Genomic DNA, 10,170 nt, shown 5'->3' on the forward strand with positions numbered 1-10,170 from the left:
CTAAGGTGCTAGATTACCTTTTTAAGAAAGATATCATCTTTATTACTATACCTGAGGATGTGATTTGATTTGAATTTAGCAGAAAAAGGAAATAGAGTCATAGACTTTGACTATTTTTTTAAACGATTTTTAAGTTGAAAATTAAAATCTTCCTCTCTCTGCCTGACCTCTGCCAATGTAGAGTCTGCAATGTTACAAAATAATTTATGTTATAACGCATAAGCTAACCAATAAAGTTATGATTTTGTGTACAAATTCTATTTGTTAAAAACTTTGACAAAAGGGAAAAGACAGCAGTGAAGATTTATGTCGACATCATAAAGGTAGCAGGAAGGCGCTGGACACAGGCCGCTACCAACCGGGCAACATGGAAAGCATTGGGCTTATGTTCTTCAGTGGACGTCCTATGGCTGAGATGATGATGATGATGATGAAGATTTATGTTCACAATTCAGTGCAGATTACAACTATCTGTCGATTTTAACTATACATATTGCTACTGCTAAGTCATAGTGTCGTCCAAAAGCAAGGATAATTATTTCATGAAATAACTTACTGCATTCTTCATGTGGACAGCAGAATGCAAACAGACGTCAACATCACTAGCACCAATCACGTAACCACTATTCTTCGAAAAAAAAAAAGTTCTAAGAACACAGCGTAACTTGTCAACCGAGCGACCCGCTGTTTTAGTGGCCCCACTTGGAGCATGAAGCGCGCGTGCACCGTTTTCAGTCAAAAACAACGCCACGGCCACGACTGCGATAGAGTGTTGCCGCGGTTTGGCCGACCGCTGCACTGTCTAGGTGGGTGCACTGGATTGCGGCGTGCCGAGAGTCGACAAGTCTATTTGATAATAATTATAGCTTTTTTTGAAAGTTTTTACCGCTACGTTTACAAAATAGTTGTACGCGGTAGTTTTACAAAATGAGAAACTCTAGTCATCATAGTTAGTTTAAACAATTTGGGTAAGTTGCACCCTCTAATTTTAACCGTTATTAATAACTATAACGATAACCGGTGTTTTATGTATAGAGATTGACAGATTTTTGACGTTTGTTAAAGTTAAAGTAAGATGGTGCAACCTAGCCTTAATGTCTTTTCTTTAAAAAGTTTTTATGCTATACTTATTGGGATTAGTAATAAATAGGTAAGTAAGCTTTCTCTAGACTCTAGAGCGTTATTTTCATGAAAACGGGGTTTGAAACGCTGAACGCTCGAACGTCTGAACGAACTTAGAATTAGATGAACTTAACCAAAGGGCTGGCAACCTTGACATAGTTTGGGCTAGTAACTGAAACTTCAACTTCACTTTCCCACAAACATCTGTATCAACAACATTGTTTAACATATCATGTAAACATGTTCAGAAATTAATTACTGCCAACCAAGAGTTATTGCTATTTTCTAAACGCCAGAGTCACCTCAGACAGTTAGATTTTTCAAGTTTAAAAAATAAACGTCAGTGTATTTTAAAAAGTTTCTAATACCATCAAAGCATCTACTTCATACCACTCCTGTCCACAGCGTGGTGGGGGCGTGGCGGGAAAAGTTGCACATTATTTACGATGGCCACGAAGCCGATGCAGCGATAAGGCGCGTCGCAGTCTCCGCGTCACGATCTCCACTATCTTCCGATGCCGATATTGAGACTATAATACTATTAAATACGACCCCACAACAGCGCGGCGTAAAGACTATTGACCTAATACGGATCAGTCCAAATCGGTTCGGATTAGCCCCACGTAATGCCCGCTCTCCCGACTTAGATGTATTCCCATTAAACGATAAACAGTCCGTGGTTATTGAATGGTGTAAATTGAATTGTTACCTGCTGTTGAAAGACTCCTCCTCTTTTCATTAGACAGTGTTTTGTTTCTGATGGTATTCCAAAGACAAAATAGTGAAATTGTTTTTTTTTTGTTTGGATTATGGCTTCATGCGGTTTACATACAGCCAGTATTAAAAAGGAAAATTGTTCTGCCAATGAAGTACAATTTTTAAATAGGTAGTGTTTTGTTTCTAATCCTCAAACTGTATTTTAAAACATCTACCTATTTAAATGTTTCTTCATTAATTTAACTTGGTAACAGTATAATGTGTGCAAATTTACACCCTGTATAAGATAGAGGCGTTGCTTAATAACGCACTTCCTGAATAACAACATTATTGGCTTCGACCACCACAGAGGGGAAATTATGACTTAATTTTGTACTTCGCTTTATTAATTACAAGGTTATTAATGCAGCCACGGGTGAAAAGATAAAGCTTAGTGTAATAATTCCTTCCTCTATGTAAAATATTAATGTATGATGGCAGTTGACGTGTTAATTTAAAATATTATCTAAGTAAGAAAAGTACAGTAGAATTTCAGTTAACTTAGTAGTCTTTTAGTGCACTAGAACATAGTGAGTTTGATTCCCGGAACAGGCAAGATAATGATGACTCTTATCTAAGTATGGTTAGGACATTATAGGCTTTGCTCAGCTTGATTGTTCAATAACAATATGATTTGGTTCGTTCCGCGAAGACGTTAGATGTTACAGCGCTGGTCTGATTGAACCGTGTTAGACGCCTATGGCGAATAGTGTCTGCCTCCAGGGTTGCCGCGAGTCTTTATTATTACGAAATAAGGCTCGAAACTATATTAAACTCAAGCTTAGAGCCCAAGCCTGCAGTTGATTAATCAGTCTTGAAATTTCTTTCGGTGATTTCGAGGTATTCACGCATCTACATTGCGGTAAAACTCTAGTACCACTTATTCATGGAAGAAAAATAAATACTTTTTGTGTACTTGACCCAAATTAGATAGAATAAAGTAAACTGAAAGACGAATTAAAAATAAAAGAGTCTGAAAAAATAAATAAAGAATGACACCAGAAAACACAAATAAAACCACACCTAGTTCAAAATGATAAAAAAAATGTAGAGTCTTAATCTGCGGAAAATCCCAAAAATAGATATCTTAGAAAAACTGCTGAGGAATGATAAGGCTAGACCCACACTACATGGAATGCTTAACTTAAGAACTCAAGTAGCGGTAATTATCACATTGACTCCACTTTATTTGCTCATAATAGCGAATTATCTAATAGGTATTTCATATCAGAAGGTGTAATAATTTCCCCTTTGAGGTATAACGTGTCCGGGGCGTTCGCGGGGCTTATATGGGGCATGCGCCTTTGTATAAGACGCAGGATGTTACATGCCGGGGCTTTTGCGGTCGTCGCCGCGCACTCGCTACGTAGCGCCGCGTAGCAATAAGCCTTCATTTGACGTTGGCCTTAGGCAATTAATACAAAACCGTTGAAAAGATTTAAGTTGAGTGACGAACTGACAAAGTAAGTACGTAAGTGAGTCACTTCAGCCTGACGCCACCTAAAAGCAAACTGGGCTACCACGTGTAAAATTAATTTCTTTTTCATCAAGCGTTTTTATGAGAAGGTGCGTGATCGTGTTCAGTGATCACTTTGCCTGTCATTTTCTAAACTTGGGATTCCACTATTCGCATCATTGAGCACCGTTAGAGGAAAATGGCATGCTCTTATTTCGTTACTCAATATCGGTTTAGTAGGTTTTGCTATATCTGCAAAAAGTAAAAACATTGACAAGCAGATGTCTTGTTTTTGCACTAAACGAATTGTTATTGCAGACCGCCTTTTTATTAGAAAATGCATGCAGTTTTGTCATCAATACTTACTTCTTTATGTCTTATTCTATGACAGGCATTCATACATTAATGATTTAGAGCGAGCGAGTCTTAGAAAAAGTTAGTTTTCAGTGAATTTCATTATTACTTTAATGAACGTTTTAAAATAAGAGTCTGCAGGTATTTAAAAAGTTTGACTCTAATCCGGAGGACCTGTGGATTGTGTCGCGTCCAAAAAATAAGGAAAATACAGTTTTATAAATTACACCAACTGGGAATCGAACCAGCACCTCTTGCATTTGGAACATTAACTAAGTATACCATTACGCTATAGGGAAGTCTATAAAAAGAACAAGGATTTAGGGGCGCCCGCAAAACTATCCGGCCGGATACCGGATATTAAAAAACTACGACAATTTCCTGTTAATAAAATGAAATACATTAATGTTTGAGGTAAATATCAATAAAATGGCTTATAATAATGACGGCTTTTATTTAAAGTCCAAAAAGTTACAAGTAAGCCATATTAAGGCCTTTCAAAAAACCAATTTCTTTTTCTGGGCTTATTCTCTCTAATGACGAATACATAAATCAATGGTAAATATCTGTTAATGTCAAAATATTGACGAATAAAATAGGCGATCTTTTTTTTACTGATGATGGTCTGATGTGAAGACATGATGCAGTTCAGTCAGATTACGCAGCAAGTAAACTAATTTAATTTTCGCTATTCAATCACACACTCACGATGGCAACCAAAATCGCCCGAATTAATCTGCCCCCTAGACATGTGACATTCTATTCGGACGGATTCGATTTTCAAAAAGTGTGTAATTTGGTAACCTTAATTCATCTCAACAAAGTTCAAAATGAACTAGAATCTAGTTAGCCACAAAAAGCAAAGGTCAATAACCATTCCTAGATTACTTAGGCTTCTATAGTCTATCCAATATAGCTTGATTAGAATGACAGCTGCCATCAAAAGTAACGACATAACTTTGTAGTAGCGATCAATAAGAGCTAAATATTGGCGGACAAGAAATAATTCACGTCTGACCTACAAACAATATTTTCGACGACAGTGCTTCCAATAAAAATGATAATTTCGTGTAAATGCAGCGTTAAATTACACCAATAAGTAGGAATTCGAAATTATAAAAATCAAGCTAGAGTATTAACGACGTCTCTACAAGGTTATCTCGAGTTACAAAAATGTTAGTGTTGGGACATATCGACAAATGTCATATTAAATTAAAACTATTTTTTTAACATATTTAACAAATTTTTTTTCTAACTAATTTTTTAACATATTTAAGTCAAGTTATACGTTTTTCTAAATGTTCACTATTAAAAACCAAAAAACATTTCATTCTTAAATAATCAAACATCGGAAATCAATCACCGGTAATTTTTTGGGTATTCATAGCACCGTTGCTCTAGAAGAGATGCCCACCGCCCTCTAGCGAGAGGAAAAAAACACTGAAGAACACTGATGATAATGACTACGACTTAGGTTGTACACCCTTGACATGAATTTTAAATTTTACTGTCTTTAAATTTAAATCATAATTGTCATTTTTATGAATAAAGATATGAAGAAAAATTGGGTGCATTTTTTATATCATTTTTTCGAAAACTTATCGATACATCTATGTGAACCGTACGAAACATACCCATCACTAGTCACATTTGTTTGACAGCCGTCATTCTAATCAAGCTATATTGGATAGACTATAGTTTTATTAACTAAAGTAAGGTAGAAACGAATAAAACTGCTTAAAACTAAATGCAATGAATAAATTATTCTAAAAGGCACATTATTAGATATTATAGTAGATTTACAAGAGTGAAAAGTGGCCGGTGCCCGCGCATTAGTGAATGTAGATTATGCGAAAGGCGAATATTAAATGGTAGAAACGGCACTTTATTTTTGTGTGTCCCGTAAGAGGAAACATAAAAGATAAGAGAACTGTCATTGTCTTGCCGTGTGATGAACGCTCGCTAAAGTTTAGAAAAAAAAACCTAAAACTAAATCTGAGAAGCCGGCGTACGTAGCTATTCTATTAATAAAATTATTTGGGTGAAGCTGCATTTAAAAAATAATTGTCCGTGGAAAAAGTGCACATCTTTAGCTCACAAAATAGATGCCTTTATAATGGTTTTAAAATTTTTGTTTACTTCCATGAAGTACTTTGTAAAGAAAGGGCTCTTTTCTGTAGTAATATTTGTGTTCGAACTTACACTCGGACAAAAAGACAACTCGCGCAAACAACTCGATCATTGTTGTCTGTTTACTCCGTATGAACTTACAAGTTACTGGTGTGTAGAGCCACTCATTTTGTCTCTGTAATAGAGTGTTTAGTAAAGAATTTAAACTTTTAAAGTGAAATAAGTGATATGTTATCTGTTACACATTAAAGACGTTTAAAATTAATACATCATTTTATCATCACGAGTGTTGTCTGTAATCTTATCGGATGTTTTATGAGTTATACAATACGAAAGTCAGACTCCTTTCATTCAGCAGTTTGTTAAATGAAAGGAGTCTCATACCAGGCAGGTTGAATATTAACACGATATAAATCTAGATTTTTGCGATCTGGTCTAGACCAGACGATAGCTTTTTATTTCACCTACAGGTGTGCATATTTTTATTGAAGATCGGGTTTTTGAACCAGGATTAAAATACCTTAAAAATTAAGATTAAAAATATTTGGTTTTTAATTGCATGTGTTGCTTGGCTGAATGGTTGATGATAGTGAGGTGGTTCTTGCTAAGTTTTTACCGAAAAGATTATACGCTTGTTTGTACAGATTGATAGTGGTTTTAAAAATTGAGAGGCTAAATTTTACTGAAGTGATATTTCGTAAGCATTGTAATAGGCCTGAAAAATTCCCTACATAATATTTGGGATAAACCAGTTAAGTTACTGAAGATAAGTTAAAGAAACGCCTGAAATCGATTTAATCTCAGTCACACATTTTGTTCCGTGATTGATCCAAATATTGGAATTTAAAACCCTTTATCTATGCGTGAATTGAATGAAGTTTTAAGCTTCATTCTGTAATACTTATGTGATTAATTTAAGCAACATAAGTAAAGGGGCTAAAGTTATGATAGTTTACTTTAAAGTTGGGTGTTTTTTTAATTTTCGACTCGAGTTCGAAGAGCAAATGTTTCGCGAAATATTTATGAAGACAGAAGTTAGCTCGTTAATAAGTGCTCTTGCTAAGAATTATGGAGTCTAGACTAAAGTTGATTTTGATATAGATGATTACATTTGCATAATATTTACAGTTCTACGTTTGTGTTGCTCCAAAAATCCGACAAATGGCGGCTGTGGTATCTGTTTTGCAAGTCAACAATTTTATTCCTAGGTAAATAGAGATATTACTATTAGATTTTATGTCAATATTATTAATTAGCACTATAGTTTTTGGTTATAAAACGTGTAATACTAGTTGTACTTACTTGTGTGGACGTGGTCGACCAAAACTCTATATTATGGTAGATTGTTTTCTAAAGTGTTTTAATTAAGCATAATATTGCAAGCTCTATCTGGACTTGGATGCCTATCTTGCAACTGTAAGTTCGACTCCCGTGTGGTACAGTTTAAATAAGGTAATAAGGTAAGGAAAGAATAGCCTTAATCTTCTTTATGTAAGTAAAACTTTTTATTAATAAGTAGTTCTTTAATTAATAAATTATTTATTATTTAACAACAGTATGGCTTGCTTTGCCAATTATTGGAGTATTCTCACATTACCATAAGGGTGATGTATAATAGACACCTATAGACATTACAGCCCTCCCTACGTAGCTACGTCGTTAACGCCTGCATCGGGAGCGTCGCTCGAAATCTGTCTGCTGGTCCTTACGTAACGCTCGGGCCGATTGATCAACCCTAAATTAGTGGGCCGGGGGGCGCGGGGGCCACGGCAAACTAGGTTGGCCGCGGAAGCATACTAACCCCTAGAAAACTAGGGGTGCGAAACTCCACCCCCTTTTCTGGTCACGAGAGCACAGCGATTGGTCCGCTACGTTCAACCGCTCGCCCCGCGCCCAGATTACAATCGGTGGGGTGCGCTCATAGAAATAGTGTTATATGCTTTCCTATATACTATGTATTGTTATACTTATTATGTAATAGTAGACCCCAATCCCTGACATTGAATTGACAAACGGTAGTCGTTAGCAAAACATTGGCGGGCTCCTATCGCGATTGCAAGCGTTATGTAATATTGATTTAAATTTTTCAATCATTATTTGCAATTCTGATCATTTCTATGTTTAACTCAAGATTATTAAGTGTCTGGCAATAAATAAATTTTACTTAGATGAGTTCAAAGTTAACGATCCAATGATTCATGTTTGACTTTATTATCAAAATTTCTAGCCTTAACAAAAGTTTATTAATACAAGAGTCAGGGCTTATCACAGTTTTTGTTTTACCGTTGGTTTAAAAACAGAGATAATGTTATACGGCCATTCCAATGAAGGTCATCCAATGTGTAATATCTACTCAGGATTTGCTATCTACCTGTCGCGTTAATCACGCTTTGTCTCTGTGTGCACGTATGTTACAGATAACGGTGCTATGAAAATATGCAACGAAATTGTAACTATGTGCGATAGGAAAGATAAAGAGATGCGGCAATTTTTTGCCTGAATTACCTTCCAAGCCAATGTCAGAAATTTTACAACAAAATTTTCGCAATGTGTCAATACAATCGTTGCGTAACAATATCATGATTATGCCAAGTAAATGAAAAATCCTAACAAAGACTGTAGTAACTTAGTATTTCCGATACTTTTGTGTTTCTTAACTATATTCAATTCACTAAGATTCAATTAGCATTTTGTCTAGACGTACGTAATTTTGCATATTATTATCGTTGGGTTTAGATGTTCGCCACTGTTAAACTTCACCGAGTTTCACGTCCTTGTCAACGCAACCTTCTAACTTACTTACAGGGCTGGCATCGGTAGTCCACTTCGAAACTCGAGACAGACGAAATTTTGAAGAAGCGTTCTTAAATCAACGACTGTAAGACTTGTTTTGTTGTGGCCGAGACTATTGATTGTGATCGCTATCTGTTTCTCATTGAAATTCGACATATTTTTGTGTCTATAACCTAGACGTGAATGGCTAGTTTATTTTGTATGCAAAAGATAATAAGTTCGATGTCGAGCTATGGCTGAAATGCATCCAGTACAATGAAGCATTTAGACAAATTTTACATTCGAAAACTTGTTTTATGTAACCAACTAACCCAGATCCTGTAATTTCAGTATCAAGAAATGATATCGACCTTGGAATGGTGTATTTTTAGAAAAATAGCGAAGCATACAGAAGTTGTCCCATCAACGACAATTAACAATCAAACCGGTTTTTTACTACACAACAGAGTTCAACACTTCTGGTGATAACAACTCATTTAGCTTGTTGAAATATCCTTACAGGGCAGGTTACGGGTCTATTTACGAAGTAATGAAGATATTATGGTATATCTATGACTGCAACATCGATTCTTATGGAGTTTATAAATATCTGAGTCGCAGCCCAGTGTGCCCCAACATGTTTAAACGTTGTTCAACATTCATCTCAACACATAAATGACCAATATTACGCGGTGTTTGCTTAAAAGTATTTTGGGAGTCACGTGATGCACCTGGACTGTTATTGCAGTTCCGACGTAAACAACTTTTGATCTATAAGTAGGTACTAAATATTATCAGTGAAAAATAAAAATTGTTGTTTTGGGACACTTTGCAATGTAGAGCACCAAAATTATCAATATTTCTCCAATTGTGTGTGAGAAATCAATTTGCAACTTTATTGACAGGTCAACAAGCTGATACTTTTGAGTAAGTATTCTTTAAGTTGACCTTTAGGTTTTATTTGTTTATTTATTTATTGGACTATCAACTTGAGATACAATAACAAACACAACAAAAAAAAAATAAGCCAAAGGTCTCAGCCTATGCAGCCGATAGTTGGACCCGATTTTAATTTGTATGAAGAATCAATCGGTGTAATGTGCGTACTTCCATACATGCCCATATTGATTAACTGCCAGACTAAAATATCAGCCAACAAAAAAAAAAAGACTAAAAGCTAACAACAAGGTCTCGTACAAGTCGCAAGTTCGCAAAGTAGAATACGTAAGAACGAAGTTAAATCATCTTATACATATATCTGCCATCTCTTACTTCATTAGCTATTTGGCATAGAGCGCATAAGGACACCAAAATAAGCAACACTGCTGGCGTGAAAGTGGTGTGGACCGTAACTTTTCTGTGCACTGAGTGCCTTAGTAGACTAGTGGCACAAAACAGTATGCCTGTAATTTGTTACAAGCAACTTTGAGTCTGGCGAACTTTCGACGTGGATGTATGACGGAGAGACGATATGGCATATTTTTCATATCTTTTTTTAGGGATTTAAGATGACTATCATCGACAATTGATATTCACCAAATTAACACTAGAAATAAAAATAAATTGGCTATACCCGCTTT

General features: G+C 35.6%; 1 long non-coding RNA gene across 1 annotated transcript in view; it reads right to left on the minus strand.

The window, feature by feature from the left end:
- Nucleotides 1-10,170, minus strand: part of LOC135073905 (uncharacterized) — a 328,784-nt gene that overhangs the window by 159,033 nt on the left and 159,581 nt on the right. The gene's annotated exons all lie outside the window — the stretch shown is intronic.

Source organism: Ostrinia nubilalis, chromosome 8 (assembly GCF_963855985.1).
Source record: "Ostrinia nubilalis chromosome 8, ilOstNubi1.1, whole genome shotgun sequence".
Lineage (NCBI taxonomy): Eukaryota > Metazoa > Arthropoda > Insecta > Lepidoptera > Crambidae > Ostrinia > Ostrinia nubilalis.